The sequence below is a fragment of the Zonotrichia leucophrys genome, chromosome 4 (assembly GCF_028769735.1).
Source record: "Zonotrichia leucophrys gambelii isolate GWCS_2022_RI chromosome 4, RI_Zleu_2.0, whole genome shotgun sequence".
NCBI lineage: Eukaryota > Metazoa > Chordata > Aves > Passeriformes > Passerellidae > Zonotrichia > Zonotrichia leucophrys.
Window position 1 is genome coordinate 52,100,862 of NC_088173.1, and position 14,319 is coordinate 52,115,180.

At 41.0% G+C, this 14,319-nt stretch overlaps 1 long non-coding RNA gene across 2 annotated transcripts in view; it reads left to right on the forward strand.

Moving 5' to 3' along the window:
• The window catches only part of LOC135447019 (uncharacterized), a 41,731-nt gene that overhangs the window by 1,530 nt on the left and 25,882 nt on the right, over positions 1-14,319 (forward strand). Inside the window, exons 3-5 of one of the 2 annotated variants that reach the window (XR_010439974.1) lie at positions 5,923-6,055; positions 7,187-7,288; positions 7,572-8,154. This is a non-coding gene — a long non-coding RNA (uncharacterized LOC135447019). Of the gene's footprint in view, positions 1-5,922; positions 6,056-7,186; positions 7,289-7,571; positions 8,155-14,319 lie in introns of those variants that run through there. The other variant, XR_010439975.1, reaches the window with a different exon arrangement.

Sequence of the window (14,319 nt, forward strand, 5' to 3'; positions counted from 1 at the left end):
ATTGTATTTGGCTCTTGAACCATTTCTCATTGATAAAAGGGCTCTTGCCGCACCTCTTAACAAAACACCAAATGCCGAAGCTCTGTGCATCTTGTTTGCTCTCCTTAGCCCATCTGGGCAGTAAGGGGCAGAGTGAGAGGGTGGCACTTCAAAATGGCTCCAGGGGAATAGTTAAATGAACTGAGATGTGCTTGGTAATCCCACAGTGACACAGGTGATAGGGGTGTGGCATGGTGTGTGCATGTTTGGCTTTCTGATTCATAAATTATTGTAGGACAGTCTTCACAGCCTTGGCTATAGCACGGTAAAAGCTTGACAAAAGATAATTGTGAAACTCTTCAAATGAAGTTCTGCATTTCCTTTGTGTCTTATGCAATTGGCTCCTTTTCTCTTTTTCCTTCTTTTGTCCTTTTCCTCCTCCTGTTGTCAAGCCCTACTGGCCTTGGCATTTTGAAGCCTTTTTAGTCAAAGGTGACACTAAGCAGCAGTATGAAAATACTTGTTAAACAGTATTAAATGTCTGCTGAAAAGACATCATGTCCTTCCTTCATTGGATGTGTTCTGTCTCCTCAAGTAGTGCTAAGTTCTACTTGGTAAATTAATTATGACCCTAACCTGTTCGACCAGTTTCTTTGTCAGAAATCTTCTCTGATTTTAAGATCAATTTGATGGCTCTGTGAAAGCCATTGTAGAGCTGGGTTCTATGATTAATAGTCCCAGCCCAGGAGGTCCCTTTCAGTCCTGAATTGCTGATCAGATATTTAGAAGTGAGAGATTAAGAACTGGAACAGGGCTCTCCAGCCTTCTTTTTGGGATGTTTGGGAGCAGGGCAGAGGTGCTGAGTTTAAGCTCCAGTGCCAGGTGACTGATGTAAACGCACTTGGATATAAAGCTGGGAGGGGTTGGGGACAGTGACTTCCAGCAATGGGTAAGAAGCAGAACAACCCAAGTCTGGTGAATGCAACCTGCTGTGGGGATCAAGTGTGGCCCCTGATGTGAGTCTGGAGAGAAGGGACAGAATATGACATTGCAGCTGCCACAAGCATGGCTCAGCTCTGCAGTGCTTTGGGAAGGCAGGAACTTGGGCTATGGAACTCATGGCGCAGCTGTGGGCCCTCAGCAGCAGTGCTGGTTCATCTTGTTTGTAGCTCTGCTGTTGGGGGTGATGGGGAAGCATGCTAAAGTCACTCTATGTACCTACCACATGCCAAGGAGCTGTTTCCCAATGTTTGGGTAGCCACCACCACATCCTCATGCCAGATCTTCCAAACTAGTTCCTCGCCTGCGTGTCTGTGTTTTGTTTTGCAAGCATTATGATACTGAGACTGTCATACTGAAACCATTGCACCCCATATCAGAGGACCTCTTTGTGCTTCAGGTGGAGAAGCAGGCTTCCCAGGAACATCTTCTGGTTTTATATTTGATCCTTACAGTAAGACTTTCATCTTTATGCATTTCTGTCTGCCTTACAAATTGTTTTCCTTCTTCTGTGCTTTTTAAGTAGCCCTAGTAATAAAAATGTTCTGACAAGCTGTTTCCTGAATGCTGCAGAAGCCTTCTTCACTTAGGTGTCCCTTCTGCTCAGCCCTAAGAAATGTATCCCTTCTGTGCAATTCCACCATGAAAGTCTAAGAGATCACAGCCTTTTGCAGCTGAAGTTGTCTTGTTTTCATAGCTACACCTTTTACAGTACCTAAATACCTGGGTCGTTTTACATTGTCCCTTTTGTGGCCTTACCATTTCTTACTGGTTTATCTGTTTTTAAGGAGTATGTCCAGTACCATTTCCTACAATGTCAAGTTTTTCCTTTTTGGTTGGTTTCAATTAATTCATGCTGCCCTTGTGCTTAAGGCACCCAGAGAGCTTGGAGGCCTGAAGTGCAGAATGAATCATTTAGGGCAGGCGATCAGCTTTGGAAGAGAGAACAAATTGAAAGTCATTTTCTCTCAAAACTTCTCTTGTTAATTTAGTTCCCAGTGTAGCCTTTCTTCTTCCCTTTTATTTAGAAGATGGGCTAAATATCAAGAGAAGGATGGGAAAGGCATTTCTAAGAATGTCAAGAACCCATTTCTATTCCTCCCAAAACTAGGGAAAAGAATAGCCTTAACAAATTAATGCTCCAACAAGCTGAAAAGAAATTTCTAATTATATGTGTAGATATTAGAAATCTATTGGTGTGCCATGTCGTACCCCTGGTGACATACTAGTTTCTTTCAAGTCAAAGGTCTCAAATGAGTCATCATATGTATATTTGTCCAAGTTCTTAATGAGTTTATGTATTGACTTTTGGACTTTTAGCACATTTAACAATTTTGATGTAATTCTGAATAATGTAACATTAAAGGCTGCATTCTAATAACAGTGTTAAATAGAACAGGGGAAATATCTTTAAGCAAGTAGCAAGTTTGCACAGAATATCAGCAACGTGATTTATACCAACTCTAGGAAGTCAGTTTTAAACAACTGCAGAAAAAGGAAACTAATATTTTTTATCACTGAAAATCTGTTCTCTCCTTTTCAAATAAACCTTTTTTTCAGCTTTTATTTTCTAGCAAACTTTTCTTTTCTCTTGGCAGGGAAATTTGCCTTCTGTTAAATCCACTGTTTATTTTTGTTGCTTTGTTTTTTCATTACTACCTTCTCATATAGTTGTGTGAAAATGGAGCTAACTAGCTTGTGTCTTGTATCTGTGGGTATCTGTGTAACCCCATCTGTGCTTCCGATGTGCCAGGTACACCAAAATTGGCTAGGAAAAATGTAATTGCAGACAGATGTGTTGGCCCAGCTTGTGATGTGGGGCAGAGCAGATGCTGTGTCCCAGTACAGAGCTCTTCCGTCTCCCTGCAGCCTGGGGCTGATACCATCACATAATGATGTGTTTCCTGTGGTTGTCTCCTCATATCAGTGATCTTTGATGTGTTTCTTCTGTTTGTCTCCTGTATCAATGGTCTTCCTCGGCAGGACCTCGTCCTTTACTCAGCCCTCAGTGATTTCATTGATGCTATTGTCTCTTGCTGAGTACATCCATGTTAATGCCCTTGCAGGAACATTAAATAATGCATTGAAGGGTTTGAATCCTATTTCATATCGAGAGTGTGTTCAACATATGCAAAAGCATGAGAATGTTTGGAGCAGTGAACTGTTACACTTCCCTTTGTCCCATTTTCCTGTTACTCTAACTGTAGTGGCTGAACTGCAGCTGATCCAAGTGTATGTCTGGGGAAGTAAAAATCTGCCATTTCACGATTAACCTCTCCCCTTACACTCTTGTTTTACCTGCAGTTTTGAAAGTTGATTCTTTTATTGATAATGCATGATAAATCTTGATCAATTTGCAGTTAATGTAATTTTCTCCTTTTGTTGTGGTTGAGGGAGAGTTTAGATATTTTCTAGATGTGATTTTTAACCGAGACTTAGATTTTTGATTTTGTGTGTTGTGAATGGAGTGATGTGCTAATATCCGTTACGGAACTGTCATATGTAGAGGTGAAGCCTTAATTCATCTTCCTTCTGTAGAAGTCTGCTGCTTCATGTTGCCCTTGTAGAAATTTGGGAGCGCAGTTTTGGAGATACAGCTATCCTTGAGCATAGGAATCCTAAAATAATCCAGGTTGGAAGTTGTCTGGAGGTCTAGTCCCACCCCTGGCAGGAATTGATCATAGTAGTTTTGAGTGCTTAGGGCCTGCTCTGCTCAGTCTGGAACATTGGAGTATCAGGGTTCCACAGCCTATCTGGGCAACCTTTTTTGGTGTTTGACAACTATGTTGGTTTTTTCAAGTATCTAGGCAGCTCTTCTTGGTCTTTGTGTCCACTGCCCTTCATGCTATCACTGAGCACTTCCCAAAAAGCCTTGCTGTTCCTTTACCCAACTCCACTGGAAAGCTGAGGATGGTAATGAGTTCTCATCTCAGCTCTCTTGAGATATAGGACACTAAAGAATTTATTCACCTGCATTTTTTCAGTCTTGCCAGAGTGGGGATTTTCTGTGAGAGTATGGAGATATCCCTCTACACCTACTGAAATCTTGGCGTGTTTTGTAACTCTGGTGCTGTGGGGTTTGTGTGGATCAGAAACAGTGATTCCCAGAAAGAAAGTGTTCCTGATTGGGATTAGATCTCGGAGTCTGCTAGGGCTGGAGGGAAGACACAAAACCAAAGGGAGGAACTGATTCTATCTGTGAGATGGCTGAGAGCACACTTGGGAAGAAACTCATTGCAGAAGTGGCAGTTTGACAGAGTAAAGCCAAAAAAAAGAGGATTAATGAAAATGAGGGCATTGGTAATAGCAAAACCAAGAGTTAAATGTAGGTGGTGCAGATGCAAAGAGAAAGTTGGAATTGTGGTGGGCAAGGGATTGCAGACACTACTGCCTTAATTGGCTCAGACTTTCTCTTTTTAATATCACAGTAATGCCTGTGGGCAAGTTAAGAGCGAAAAAATGAGTACAAATATTGCAAGAGGAGCATCATGGATATCATGGAGTTTGGTTTTCCTAGAGTGTAGAGGGGAAGATTATTGGTTGAAGGGGGAGGAGTTGTTCTTCTTTTTCAGCCACTGCTTTGAATAATGAAATATTTATTCCCTTGGAGAAGAACAGCTGAAACAATAGAGCTGTGTTTATAGAAAAATGGTTATTTGTCCAGACTCTGATTTCTGGTTCATCAATACCTCTTTGTGAGAGGTACTTCCCTCAAATATGCCTTTGTTTCCAATGGAATGCAACCAGGGGCGTATAGTGCAAGGAGTCTCAGTTGGGCTGGCTTAAACAAACAATAAAACAGTGCAACGGCTGAAATTAAAATGTATATATTTGTTCTATGCCATGTTCTATTCATTACCTGATTGGAGCATGAGGCAAAACAAAACCTCTTGAAGCTTCCAGCTGGCTGAGCTGTGCATCTGTAAAGCAATGTTACATGTGTTTTAAAACATGATTAACAAGGCAGTTGCCAAGCTCTTCTTATGGTTTGTTTAATGAGCTTCTGAATGGTGGAAATCATCAGAAAAGTTCTCAATTCATGCCTATCCTTAAGGACAAACACCAACATTTTTTCCTTTTTTTTTTTTCTCGGGCTGCTGAGCCCAGTGATCCAGTCTTACGCTTGGAGGGACTGTGACAGGTGGTAAGTGAGATGGCTTCAGGTCACTTTGAGTGTAATTCATCTCTTTTCTGAAAAGGACATCTGCTTGCCCAGAGGGTGCTCCAGTCTATTTTCTTCTCTCCATGCCCTGGTATCCTCTGCTGGAAGCAGTTGGGAGCTCGGAATATTTATTACTATGTCATTGCTCGTCATGTCCCTGTTGTGATGGCAGGGTGTGTGCAGGCTCCCTTTCTCTGCCAGGGAACCACAGCCTGGCCTAGAACACAAGTTTAATACCATAAGGCAATGTTTGTAGTTTGATTTGCTGTGCTTTTTTCTCTCCATTCTGGTGTGTTGAGCTTGTCTGCTGCTTTGACTTGATTTGTTTGGTTCTCTAGAAAGCACCATCTAGTGGTACAAACTCCTTAAGGAATAGGTTATGTAGCTTCCTTCTGGGGTAAATCGGTCTCTTGTTTTGCCTTTGCTAAAAATAAAGCTCAAGCACATTTCTCCAGATTGCCTTCCAGCCTAGTTCACTTTTGGAAAAATTTGGCTGCATCCTTCCACCTTTATGGTGCCTTTTTAAAAACTTTTTTGACAGGAGCTTAAATCAAATGGATTGATCTCCAAGAAGTGATCAATGATAAGTAAAAGAGATGGTTGCTGTATGAGAGAAACAGGTGGTACTGCACTGTGGTCTGCTCTAGAGGCAGAGATGAGTCTGCAGGAGGGGTCGGTGGAGGAGAGCTGCTGTTCTTCCAGCTGTTTGGGGTTTTCCCCCAGGGGTTTATGCATATTTTGGATACAGCCAGGTAGTAAGGAGGATATTGCCCTCTCTGCAGGAAGAAGGATGGCATTGAAGGAACAAGGAGTGCACGCTTAAGCAGGGTGTGAAACAAGGACAAGGAAGGCAGCTGCAGAGAGACAGACAGCTTTTGCCACCCATTGCAGAGCAGGCAATGCCATGGGATACAGGTATGCAAGTGACCAGGAGCTGGAAATTGAGGAACTGAAGGAGCAGTAAATCATGGAGAATCTGAGTGAGAAGTCAGTGAATACAACAGTGTGAAGAATCCATTGAGAAGTCAGGATAAGTCATCAAAGAATTTGTGAAATGACTTGCATGTGTTGGTGACAGGGCTGGCAGTAGTTGCTGTGTTGTGTCCATATGACAGCCTGGGTTGAACAGGATGGACATCATTGTGCCAATAACTTATTTGTTCTGGTCACTGAACAAAACACAAATACATGCAGCGCTGTAAAATGATTCATATTTCATTCTAGAAAACAGAAGAAATGTTCATGAACAGCTAAATTTCATTACCATTGACAACCACAGTGATGGGCAGATGGTGTCACACCTTGCTGTCTTGCCTGGATTAAACACTTTGTGACTAATAATGGGAAAATCTTAGAAAATTTATTTTTCCCTCTCAGATTAACACTACCTGCCCTTTTTAGTGTCCCAGTATAGAGCAGCAGAGGCATCTTTGAATTTCCTTAAAAGTATCAAGGAAAAAGTGTTTATTGATGCCCAGTAAATATGTGAATATGTAAGGGTGGCATCTTTACAGATCCATCATAAAAGACTTGCCCTGTAGGGTGGTACAGCCTGCTTGTTTGAGCATTTTGAGAGCAAAATCTGAATTTGAGTATCTTTAAATAGAAAGGGGTTTGAAGTCCTGTGGTTTTTGGCCCATGAAAATGACCTATAACTACCAAGATGGAAATGCCTTTAATGTTTTTGATTCTAGAAATATTTTTGGCCTAACTTCATTCAGTTTTCAACGAATTGATATGAGGTTTGTGATAAAATCCACCATTAGAAATGAAAGGAAACAAGCTGCTTGTCAGAGTTAGGCTTCCCTATGAAGCTCCTGGTTACAAGAGAGCTGAGATGGTTTTTAAACAGGCAGCTTAGCTTCAAAGATACACTTAATAAGCAAGAGGGACCAGCTGTTTTGACTATAGAGGGAATGACTACAGACTGATAATGAAGGTGAAACAGAACTAATTTTTTGTGTCTGTGGTACATAGCAGTACCACCACTTAATGCATGGCATTAGCAACATAAATTACATCCTGTTTTACTCCATATTGTGACAGTATATGCCCAGAAGGAAACACAGGAGGAGAAATTCTACATACTGGAACAGCAAGGACAGTGGGCAAATTGTGGAAATGCTTCGCTCCTAGAAGGTTGCTGAGGTAAGTGAATTTGAAGCATGTGAAGCTTGCCAAAATAAAAGTTACCAGCTCCTATTCCAAAATTGCAACATCCTGGTAGATAAAGCATTTTGTAAATAGTGACACAACTAGAAAGAAATGCATGCTAAAAGCTGGGAGATATGGTGGGATTCAATTTACATTAATGAAAGGGTCATGGAATAATGCAGTGTCAAGTTATGTGTGAGAAAATGTATTGATTTAGATACCAACTGCGTGAGATGAGAAGTTACAGTTCATACTTGGGACTTCCTGTTATATACAGGTTATATTTACCTGGTCAAGCATGAGAACATCTGGGGCCTGGAGCAGTGCAGGTTAGCCCTGAAAACCAAGGACCTCTACTGGTATTTTGCTCTTGGTACACCACATACATGCAGAAACTCTAAACAACAAACACTCCAATCCTAAATAAGAAAAATGCAAACAAAAAAACCAAACAACCCACCAACCAACAAACCCAAACACTACCCAAAAAAACTCCAAAAACACCCAAACTGAAAAACCTACCACCAATTAATCAAAAAACCCCAAAACAAACAAAAAAACCAAAAAAAACCCACCAAAGATACCAGAAAAACTTGCTTTGTAAGGTGGAATTACTTTTTCTAGCTAACAATTGATCTATTTGCTGATTCTGACCAGGTTAAAGACTAAATAAAACAAGTAATTTTAAGGCCTTTTATGCCAATAAGGTGAAGCAATCACTGCTGCTGTCTTTGGTTATGTCTCTTTGCAAGTCAATCAATGATTTTTTTTTTCATTTTTTTAGTCTGAGTTGAATTTCATCTGTGTGGTGGAATTTTCAGTATCTCACTGGCCATGGTATTGTAGTTGATGAATAAATGAGTTTCCCAATCATACTTGTATTAGTGTGTTGTGGAGAGATGGAATGTAAAAGAATAGTGCTCACCCTGAGGAGTTGTGGCTGTACCAATCCCCAAAGATCAGGAGCAGGCCTGCCCTTAACAGGCCACAGCTGTGTCCAATAAGAAGATGGGTGCTACAAAAGGGTGGCTTAGCTGGGTGAGGGGAGAGTTGGAGTTGGTTGGCTGTGCTGTGAAGGAGGAACCAGTGCTGCCAGGAGCTGTCCGTGAGAAACCACAGAGAAGGTGTGGAACTTTTGCAATATGATGACAACAGTGTATTGGGTTTTTTTTCATCTCCTTTCTTGGACTGTTCTGTGTAATGGCTGTCAAATTATTTTCTTTGCATAATGCTGCTCATCTCCTTTTGGAAGGGAAGATGTGACACGTGCCCCTGATTTGTTCCACTACAATGCAGCTGGACTAAGAGAAGTCTTGACTGTCCACTAATCTGGCTGTAGGACCTGACAGCTTTTGGAACAGTGGATTTATTGGCAAAGGGCTTCCCAAATGTAGTTTTTAGTCGTGGTTGTGTTTGGAGTGACATAAAAAGTGCATGTATTGATATTTCAAAGCACAGTCATGCAATATATCTATACATTTCTATTCAGAAATGGGTGAATTCTAGAAATAGCTTGGGGCTATTTGCTATGTAATGCACTGAAAACACGTGAGCAGCAAGAAAGCAGCGTTTGTGCCATGAGAAGTTAATTGGTAAGCAAAGTATCATTTGAGTTGTGGGCTCCTGAAGCAGTCTCAGGTTTTGTACCCAAAAGCCACATCTGATAGATGATATCTTGCATGTGTGTCATTGTATGCAAAGGGTTTCATTTTCCAGCTTCCAGAACATTTGCATCTGTAGTTTTATTGTAATGCTGATGGGACATGAATACTCTTTTTTACATACAGAGCAGACTTCACAAGTGGCCCTACTACTAAGTTTCACATTAGGCAAGAATTCATTGCATGCTCAGTCATCTTATTCTGCTGATTTTCAGTGTGTTCAGTTGAGTTCACCAAGGTGACCTTTCACTGAATTTTCTGTGACTGTGTGCCCAAGGGTTTGCCTAAGCAGACTGCCTGTCCCTATGAGCCTGACCTCTCTCAGATCATCACAGCTATGGATTACTATCTCAATTTATTGTGAAAATCCTTGACTGGCACAGCTTTTGGGACATGTTTCTGCACATCTTGATCTGAAGATTCCATTAGCTGTCTGAGACACTGCCTTACAAGTTCATGGCAATTAAGGAGAACGCAAAAATTAACTTGGAAATTTTATTAGGTTCAACCAAGGGATTTGGGGCAGCATAAATTGGTTTGGTTTTTGGGAATGCACTTTGCTCTTTACAGTAATTTGAGGAACAGAACTCTACAATGGATTCATTAGTGCAGGAGTTTCCGGCGTGTAATTCTTCAGGGTAAGCTTGTAGGTCCATGGTCATTGTCTTTAGTATGTGATTCTCTCACATGTTTTTAGATGTACTAAAGAAATGCTAAATGGTTCTTTTCACAAGTTCTCCAGTCAGAGTTGTTGATAATATCCTGGTGTAAATGAGAAAAATATCTTCATCTGTTCTTTTCCTCCTTAAGAGGAATGCTGTGAAATGTGTGAAGCATTATCTATGGGGTTTCTCCATTCCTATGTAATTCCTCTTTTTATTCTTCTCTGTGGTAATAAAGATACCCCTTTATTATAAGATATCTCTGTGCCACTTGCTTTTTACTTGGTCTGTTTGTTCTTCTTCCAGCTCACCCCATCTTGCTACTGCTTCCATTTTAATTTATAAGTTATCTATCAGTTACAAATTATAATTATTTGTAAGAATCAGTATATGTATATATTTAAGAAAATCTGGACACAAACGTTCAGTCTTTTTCTCCCTTCATTCTGAAACCTTCTGGTGAGTGAAATTAGGATGAGAATTGCAACACAGAATCCTAAAATTGATGGTGACTTTTTTGTGAGATCCCACAAGGGCTTCAGTGAGGGTTAAATGTGGGCTTAACTCTGGTTTGGGCCAGAGGCAAACTTACTGCCTTAATCCATTGTTTTAAATCTCTCAGGCTCTGCAGGGGAAGGCAAGGGCTGATATGTGACACTGTGTAATGAACACTACAGCAACAAGCTCCTGTGAGCCATGCTGGGTGTTCAGATTGCCTGTACAATCCATGTTCCAGGACATCAGGCACTGGGTACCACAGACATTGCTCTGGCTTTTCAGTAACTGTCACCCAGTCTGCTGGGGAAACTCACTGTGCATCACAAGGAAGTTCTGGACAAATATTTGTTTCTTTCATTTATGGTATGGGAACAGAAGCATGCTAAATGTGGTTCTGTTCATCTTCACGCTTGAGGTGCCTCCTCTTGGGCAGAACTGCTGGGTTGTGTCAAAGGCTGGCAATTGCCTTGGCACTGAGTGCCCATGTGGCCACAGTGCCTGCGCTGGTTGTGCCCCAGATGGGTGTGGGGATGTCAGTGCAGCAATTGGCACCTCTGCTGCATTCATAGCCCAGCTGCAGGGCAAGGGTCAGCAGTGTGTGCCTGCATCTGCACCTCTTCGTGCACAGGTCAGCTCTGGAAGCCGCTTGTCTGTGTGCCAGAGCGTGGTGAGGACTTAGAGAAAAGCCTGAAGTGCTGCTGCAGTACAATCATAGCTTGGGAAAGCATTAATGTGTTTCTGGTAGAAGCTACATTATTATGCACAATTCAAATTGCTGACTCCATGTCTTTGTGTGTGTTGCATTTGGAATACAGATGGTAAAATCAACAAGCTTGTAGCTTAAGTTCAAAAGGCTTCAGGTCATAACTCAGGAAATGAAGTTCTAATTTCTTCCTTTGCCTCATTTTTGTGACTCATTCAGATTACTTGATCTTTCACTGTCTCAATTTACTGCCTTGGAATTTAACATAAACCCACCTATTTCTTCCCTAAACTTTTTCCAGCCATTGTGGAGGCATAAAAGATAATGACTAATTTCAGATGTTCTCTTTAGTAGGATTGGGAAGGAGTGCTATTAACTTTGTGGTGTCATTCAGAAAAGTTACTGAGGAGACAAATGCCAAAAGTAGAGATTGTATCATCATCTGTGTATTGCATAGTTATTCTTGTCAGTGTGCAACAGGAAGAGATCCCCAGAAATCAAAGGCTATGTAAACTTTATGGAATAGACCTTTTGGAGGTCTGCTTTCAACATCAGGAGATTCTAAATATGTAGTAACTTCATGTTTTCTGTGCTAAATGACATTTGTTTAAAATGTAAGGTGGCCAAAGCTAAGAATCCAGGGTGTTTTCAGAACTCTTTTATTGGAAAGCAACTTGATGCTAAAATATTACATCTTGGGCTTTCTCTATTGAACTATAACGTTAAGGATAGATTTTTTTTTTTCTAATTTAAAATCTGGAATGTGGTTGAAATCGTAAAACTATGTCAGACAATGGTAATCTTTAGTATCAGGAAACCTTCTGTGTGCTGGTATGCTTTAAGAGAAGTTGGATTAGTTTTGCACACTTCCTGTGCAGAGCTGTTCCTGACCTTGTAGCAGTTTTTTCAAGGTGGTAAGCACTGGTGGGACCATGCATTGGATAATGTGGGCTCCTCAGCACAGGAGAGATAGGGAGGTACAGCAGTGTGCAGCCTAGGGCCAGGAAGGTATTCAAAGAAAAGCACCATCCTGTCTGCAGGGAGCAGCTGGGAGCACTGTGCTTCTGTATCTCAGAACAGAAGGCTCCAGGACATCTCATCAGTGGATAAACAGCTGGAGGGGGAGGGTACAGAGGAGACAGAACTTGGCCACTTCTGCTGCCTGGTGCTGGAACCGGAGCCACTGGGCACAAAATGAAACAGGAGAGTTTTCCTCTGAATGTGAGGAAATTTGTTTTGCAGTGAGGGTGATCGAGCACCAGCGCAGGTTGGCCAGAGAGGCATGGCATCCACTAAGTCACAGCCAGATCTGAGAGCAAGGCTGGGACAGCAGCAGGTGCCTTCCAAAGGCATCAGAGCATAACTCTAGGAGTTCCCTTCCAGCTTCAGCCTGTGATGGTGTTAATGATTCATGAACAGGGGCATCACAGGACCAAATCAGTTATGCTTTGAAGGTTTGAGATCTGACTCTGCCATAGCTCTGCTAAGTTGATGCATTAGTGTAGGAAATTGTGACCTAGCTACTACCTATAGCTAAAATGGTACTAGGACTGGGAATGTGTGGTCAAGTTGGCTCACTTCTGTGAATCTGTCACCCAGTTATGTTGTATGTTTATGGAAACACACTTCTAATGATGCTTATCAGACAAAAAATGAAGTTCTTTTGGGTGAAGAGGGCTGTTGTTAGGGGATTCCAAAGGACTTGTGTCTGGAGGTCTGCAATCTTTTTCTTAACTTGTGAGACTTCTTTGTTCTTTTTGCTGCTGTTAATTGTATGTAGTCTTTAGGCCTATGAAGAATAATTGTAAGAGTAGTATAATCCAATGTGCAATCAAAATCTAAAATTCCATCTGTCATACTATTTCGTATTTTTCTACTCAATGGGATTTTTTTTAGTTTAGTTGAAAGGCTTTTGTTGTATCTGTCTGGTCTCTTCACTATGTTGTTGAACACTGCATTCCTTACTAGATACAAGGAAATAGCACTGCTCAAGGTTTTCCAAACAACAGATGTGTTCAAATGTCACTCATTAACCAGTCCTATGAGCCATTAAAAGGCCACTTGCCGTTTTCCCAGCACTACTTCTCCTAAGCAGGACTCTAAGAAACTTGAATTTACCTTAGCTAGGGCTCTACAGAGCAGTCTCTTGGTGTTTGTGCCTGGCAAGGGACAGGTTATTACATAAAGACTACAACCTTGAGTATGTTTGCAAACATAGGAAATAATACATATTAATTAGGTGAAATAATAGATATTATCATTACTCTGATCAGAAACCCCTCAGAATGGGCTATTTAGTCAGGCTGTTTGTAGGTAATGAAGACTGCTGTTTAGTTTTTCTTAGGGCAATTATTGTCTGAGGAGGGTTGTGGTGGTGCTGCCTTAGGTGCCTGGCTTCGTGATTTCATTCTCATATTGCCTCTTATGTAGTAGATTTCTCTGTTGTATGTTACCAACTTGGGAAGTCAAGGAGCTTTATTTGCACATTGCTTACAGGAGGTGCTTCATATTTGCACAGATCCCAAACTGATGGTGATTTAATCTCTTCTGCAAAGGAGAGACTATATAGCACTATGTCATCCAGATAGCATGGGAAAAAACGAGGTTTCTTTTCTGGCTTTTTTTGTCACCTTAGGAAATTATTAGTGACAAGTCATTCAGCTGATCCAATAAAATCTTTCTGTGTAATATCTGTAAAGTAGCAGCCCTGAAGATTTCCAAATGGATGTAAATACAGATGAGGTAGCAGCACCTCAATTTTTTCAGTTGGAAAGGCACACATAGTGGGAGGACGAATAATTAAAACAGAGATCGAGTACTTGAAATTGCTACTTTCTCCTTGTTTCTGAGCTTGCCAGGAGGTTCCAGTGCAAACTGAAGTGAATTATGATGGTGAGATTCAAGCAACTTAAGCCATTGGCTGCTTTGGTAGTGGTGACTTGTTATCTACGCAATGGGGAAATCAGGTTTATGAAGAGAGTTTATGACCACAAAACTGGCCACATAATGTACTGAGACTTTGTCATCTATTTTCCTTATTACACTGAGTTCCCCTTCTTTCAGGATATTTAGTGGCAGCCTGCCTGGTTTTAGTTGACTGGTGTACAGTGCCCACAAGACCACAAGCACATTTGTTCTAGACACAGTTTTAGCAGCAACTCATCAGGGGCAAAGGTGTTAAATCATCTTGAAGATTTTGGTTTCTTTAGGCCTATGCTGTGTGATTTTTCACAGCTCTGTGTCTCTGGCCTTGCATTAAATATTGTTTGAACATTGTGGTATGGAGAAGCTTCTAAGAACGTTGATATTAAGGTTTTCTCTCCCTCTATAGATACAGATTTCGCTACTCTAGTCTCAAATACTCTGAATCCACTAAAGGAAAATCAGTAAAATGGTTTTTGTAACTGAATGACTGTTGAATTTCAAATTATTTGACAGGTTAGTTTAAAAATAAGAAAATGTTTATTTTTCCCCAGCAAGTTGATTTCTTATGAGGTCTTT